Raw genomic sequence first — 6,685 nt, forward strand, 5'->3', positions numbered from 1 at the left:
AAGAGGGGGACGGAGGAGTGGACAAGAAGCACTATGTTGTTAATGGATTTAATTTTTCGTTCCGCTGCCATTTTGAGGGGATGTTTTATACCATTGGAGACGCAAAAAAGATTGAAATCCCATTTGCGAATTCCCGCCCATTGTCACATTGAATGTTTTTAATGTCTCTTTCGAATTGAGTCCGTTAATGCCTTAAAAGATAGAAAGATAGAATACACTTGGGACTTGTTAGAGATAGGAAAAGTCCAAAGAAAATTACTATAATCATCAAGAAAGAAAACATAATAGCGGTGCCCATTTTAAAACAGGAGATGTCCATAAATCGCTATGAATAATGTCAAACGGCATAGTAGTAAACGACAACGAATCGAGAAAATGGCAATTTAACATGTTTCCCCGAAAGGACACCCTATTACATTCAATTAAGGCATTATATTAAAAGAACTAAGATAGCTTTTCCCGATGGCCGAGGCGGGAATGCCGAGCTAGGTGATGCGGCAAGGAATGGTGGAGTGGACCATGATTGAGAGGATACAATTCCCCGTGCTCTTCTCATTAGGCGGCTCCCGTTAAATTAAAAACCCAAGAGGATCAAACTCGGCAGAAACATTATTATCCTTAGTGAATTTACGTACGGAAACAAGGTTTTTGATGAGTTTTGGAGTCATTAGGTGGGGGGAAGGGATGTATGACCATAATTGCCTATTTAGGAGTTAAAAATCAATTAGAATTTGATTATTAAACCTTTTCTTATTTGAAATACATATCTAAATTTTTGCCCTTGTTTGAATTCCCGCCACGATTATTATCACGTCGGTTAGAAATCAACTAAAATTTAATTTTTCCGCTTATTTGGTTAGCATGAGAAAAGACATCTATGTGCAACATATATGGAAAAGCCTAAAGGTTAGTAATTCGGTTTCAAGGTACGCGCGGTGAGTGTTTGTTATCTTGGAAAAGTTGAGCAACTCGGAAACGAGAATTAAGAATATCATGGAGACGTGGCGTATATCCATTGAAGGACCGCGCGTACGCGTTTCCGGTGGAAGGTTAGCGCCTTTGTTGCGTCGTAAGTTTGTCGGTGGGTGGTATATGTGCTCGAGTACGGAAACGCGGGCTAGTTTGAATAGGGTTGCCCACGGTATTGGGATATTTCACATTCATGACGGTTAAAATAGCTTTGCATCAATTGTATTGATGTATCAAAGTTATTATATACAAAGTAGGTATCCCTAATTAGAATGATTAAATTACGGGGCACATTACAATGAATATTTACAATATTTATACTATTACATAGTTTTAGTGTGGTGAATCGACATCTATTGCATTGTATCGATCATGTTGAATCCTTTCTCCATCGTTCCTTATATGTGATTTTGGTTATATTGACTCTTTTCAGAAGCAAAACAAAACAGAGTGTTTCTCCCAAAGATAAGATCTCAATACTCTACCAGCCCCTTGGCGTGATAGCCATAATTTTAATTGGCATGACCTGAGAATTAGTAAAAGGTTTGGTAGCATAGAGTATACCCATTCTACACAACTCAATAGTTTTCTCTTTTTCAGATTTTATTCTTTATATAGATTTATTTTATAATTTACACATAGGTTAATTAAGGATATCGTAGCTAGCCAGATGTGCAATTGATGATTTGATTGTTTCTTATTTTTCTGCAGATTTGGCTGATCATGACATAATTTTTCTTGAACGTCCTGTTTTTTTTTTTTTTTTTTTTACCTTGCTACATCAAGGCATTATCTATGAGTATATCATAGAATTGAAGGCAAAGAAAGGTTAGAATTTTTTTGGTTTTCATAATCGTTATTGGTTTGTCCTTTAAATGAATGTTGCATATATTTTGACGTTCATTGCTATTTTACAATAACTTTTTCTTTTTATATAAAATTTATAATTTATTGACACGTGCAACGCACGTACGCTAAAACTAGTATATATATATATATAATTGCAGGACATACGCCCGGTGATGTGGCGCTTTGAAAAATCAGCATTTGCATTTATCTATTTTCTTAGAACTTTGCCTTTTATCCTCTTATTTAAGTGCTCTAAATAAATACATTTTAAAAAAAAAAATAACAAAAGTAACAACTATTAAATTCTCTTTTAGTTCAGTTACAACTCTACTGTAATAATTATCCCTTACAGTTGCACCTCTTCGTTACGCCTCTTTGCCTTCTCCTGTAGGTATTTTTTTTTTAAAATTTTTTTCAACCCCTCTTATCATCTTTTCCCTCCCACTTTTCGTGTAATATGCTCTCTTTTTCTTTCTTTTTTCCCAATTTGCACATTTATGTATATTCATAGATTGTATATGGGAATTCCTGAAGTTTACAATCATTATATTAATTCCTCGTGGAGGAAGAAAATCCTTACAGTCTCCAGCAGTCACCATACCTATATATACAACAAACAGAAATATGCGATAATGCAAGACGTGAATCAATTCTTCTACATATATCCAATCGAAAAACACAGATTTGCTATAAGTGGTCTCTGATCAGGTTTCTTCCTCTAGCCATTGATGATCTATGTTCATATTACTTCTCTTTTTTCATTTAAAAGATGTATCGATTTAACTTTTGACTTGAGTTTGGTTTCAACATATGCTGCTTCAAAATAGAGAAACAAGACCAAAAAACAAAAAAAACAAAAAAGTCATTATTAGATGATTGGTGCAATTTTAGGAATTATACGTTTCTTTTCACTTCATGCAAATAATAATGCTTAATCAGTGAATAACTTAATAAATAAGAGTATTAGAGGTTAAGATATTTCTCATATATTTGAAGTTGTACCCCATATTTTAGCTTTTCACTAGGAGTTATAAGCTTTTGTAATGTGAAGCAACTAGCGTACATAAGATTTGTTCTAATTAATGGGTGATATCAGATAATATCTTTAGTACTTTGCCAATGAATTTGAAAAAAATTGAGTGCTTTTAATTGTATGATGTGGAGTCATAAAATAATTATTGAAGACGCAAAATCTAAGAGTATGTTACAACTTTCGTAGTCATCATGCGACCATAATAGTTTAAAGTTTTAGGTTATTTTCTTCGTGCATTTGCTTTCTTGAGTTCTTTTTAAATAGCAAAGATTTTTCTGTTCATGTATATATAATTATATATATTTCTTTATGTTTCTTGCTTTCTTTTCTTACTTATCATGATATAATGGAAGTATTTGATTTGTTGGGCCCTTTTGACACTCACAAAACGTACCATTTTCATTTTTTACTTTTAAAGTTTTTGTTATATGATGCTCCAACATCATATAGTGTACATTTGTACTGTAAATAGTTTTTTATGACCTATATTCATTAGACTTAAAAACCTGAATGAGAAACGTTTGTTTGATATGAGGATTTACCAATTGTTAGTAGCTTGACTGTGTACGAAGTTAAGAAAGCTGAGGTGTTGTTACTAGCTTTAAAATTACGATATTTTATTTTAAAATGGATTTTCTCTTTTAATCGATTGTATCGGATGTTTCGATATTGTAGTTATATGTGGTATTTAATTTCAAAAATAAAAAAAATCTGAATTTTTAAACTTACATGGCTTTTCTCTTTAACCAATTGTGTTTGATATTTCTATATTACAATTGTATATATGTGCTATTCAATTTCTAAATGTTGGAAAAAAATTATTAATTTGTTTTGGCTGCATATGTATCGATCTTTAGACCATGATTATAAATAGTAATTCTATCTTTTAGGTTGCTTATTTGATTATTAAAATTTGATTTCATATGTTAATTTTTCTTCGCGCAGAAAAATTAACTAGTTAATTAAATAGATCTAACCATTAAATTATTAAGTGGACATGTGTCAAATCTATAAGGCCATACTTGAGGAAATGGAGGGATTAAGCACTGGAGGGGAGCCAGATCCAGGTTAATACTTAGTTTGATGTTTATATCAAGATTAATGTTTTAGTCCTTAAAATATTGCTTGTGTTTACTAAGTCCTAAACATTAGTACAAGTAATTAGAAAAGTCATGTGGGGATTTTGTTTAGTCGTTTTGTTTCTTCAACACTAAAGCGGTCAATATGGGCTAAGCCGTCGGGCCAATCCAGCCCAACCCGTTATTTGATATGGTTGGGCTAAGATTTTTGGAGGCCATTTACGAGTAATTTTTTTTAACCGCCCTAGTCCCTTCCGTTTGGGGTGGTCTTTAAATTTTGCCCCTCATATTTGAAATCTTTAAAATTTCATTACATCAATAATAACAAAACGTTCCTTGGAAAACCCACGCGCGGTAAAACTTTAAAAAAATTCGCACCACGCAATTTAAATTTAAATTAAAACTTTTATTAAAAAAAAAGTGGGCCGGCCCCCCATGCGGGACCGCAACCCATGTAGTGACGGGTCAGACTTTTTTTTTAGCGAGAATTGCCTTCATAAGTATGCGGGTCTTTAAATTTTGCCCTTCATATGATAATTCCTTCGGCAACCCATAGGTTCCGAGGTCGAACCCACGCGCATAAAAGTTTAAAAAAAATTAAAAGTATGCCGCTATGCGCCAACGAAGATAACTTTGTGAAGGAATTACACATTTATGCGGACCCGCATACTTATGCCTTATGGGCGACTTGGCATAAGTATCTTGGTCCGCATAACTTTGATAATTCCTTCACAAAGTTATCTTGCACCGTCCGGGCATAAAAGTTTGCCCAACTTTTATGCCCACCGGATAACTTTGTGAAGGAATTATCAAAGTTATGCCGGACCCGTGATACTTATGACAAGTCCGCCCATAAGGCATGAGTATCTCGGTCCGGCATAAAATTTGTAATTCCTTAACAAGTGTATCTTGTTAGCGGGGGCAAATTTAATCGCCTTGCGATTTTTTTTTAAAAATTTTAATTGCGCGTGGAGTTCGAACACAGGAACCTATGGGTGTTAGCCGAAGGGCAAAATTTAAACATTTCAAATATGAAGGGCAAAATTTAAAGACCACCCCAAAAGAAGGGCAATTCTGCGAATTGCCCTTTACGAACAATGCTTTTTAACCGCCCCGAAAAAATCTGATGGCCCGTGGGGTGCTTGAGCAAAGTTGGGTTGGGCCAGCCCGTTGGCTTGAACGATGTTGGGTATAAATATCATTACACCAATAATAACAAAACGCCTTGGAAAACACTGTATAAAACTTGGTTAGCAAGTAACACCACGTAATATTGTAATTTAAATTAAAATAAATATGAAAAAAAAAGTGGGCACCCCAAACGGAGGGCAACTCACGTGCAAAAAAAATGGCTTTTTTAAGGCCCATAAAAAAGATGGGTCAACCCGGTCTGGCCCTTCAAATTAGACTGTGTGGGCTTGCCCCGACGGGCTTGACCAGCCCCTCTTGACAAACTCTATTCAACAATAAACATTAGTTAACATTATTAAATATTAATGCTATTGTAGAGATCTGATTTTATCTTGAATCAAATGAATCTTTATTTTTAATTTTTAAAAATTTCTTTTCTATTGTTTTATTGCAATTTCCATTTTTATGAAAAACAAAACAACTGCTTTATTGTCACAGTAGCCATTGCCGGCCATGCCTAAATAAATTGACAGCTTTTTCCCAAATTAACAATAATGAATTCAGGGAATGTGAGGGGATTTAATAAGCTTCAAAAGCATAAGGATTTTTGAAGGTAATAAAGAAGGAACAAATTAGTATTGTTGTTATAGTAGGACATAGAGTTCAGGAGAATAAAGCAAAGCCGATAATAAAGAAAGTGGCACTGGGGTGGGCGTGGAGGCATAATTATGTGGCATCAGGGAGGGGTAGAATATGATTAATTTGGGATCCTGACCTCCTAGATGTTACACTACCCCATGCACATGAGCAGTTCATACATTGCTTGGTGGAGTACCCAGGGCAGAATGTGAAACTTTTAGTTTACAATGGTATATGGGTTGCATACTATTGAGACAAGGAAGGATCTGTGGGGTAAATTAGAGTAGTTGGAAGCTATCACGACCCGACTTCACAAGGTTGCGCGGGCACCTACCCATCTTATTTCGGTAGGCGAACCCTTAATTCAACATTTACAAATCCAGTATATCTATATAGCAGAAGAAAAAAAAGTAACGAAGCCTGTCATTTGTATATATAATAAATGCGGAAGTAATCATAAACCACCCCGATGCCGATCCGTCATACAATAGCATTAACTAAATACTACAAGTCTGAAGATGAAAAAGTCTCATAATACAATTGTCTCGAAATAAGAGTAAGACAAGTAAGTAAGGAAAAGAACATCCGGGCAGCGACCGTCATCGTGCTCACCACGGAATGACTCTACAGCAACCTCGCGATCAGCCGCGAGGGAAAAGAGTGAACCTGTCTAATACTCTGCATCCATAAAAGAATGCAGCAAGCGTAGGTCTGTACAAAACAACGGTACTTGTAGGTATCATAGGCCGATTAAGACTAGTGGGCATATATAAAGACAATAAAGTAAAAGAAAACAAGTAAACGATAGAGTACAAGTCATGCTTTTCCTCGTGGTCACCGTTCATATCCAACCCTATGTGATAGACACTAATCTCAATTGTCCCAACTATTCACCTACCTCAAACAAGTCTACTAGTGCGATCCAACTAACGTAGTCTAACTCACCAACAACCAAGAAGTATAACCAACACCATAACCAAGTCAT

The sequence above is a fragment of the Lycium ferocissimum genome, chromosome 10 (assembly GCF_029784015.1).
Source record: "Lycium ferocissimum isolate CSIRO_LF1 chromosome 10, AGI_CSIRO_Lferr_CH_V1, whole genome shotgun sequence".
Classification (NCBI taxonomy): Eukaryota; Viridiplantae; Streptophyta; class Magnoliopsida; order Solanales; family Solanaceae; genus Lycium; species Lycium ferocissimum.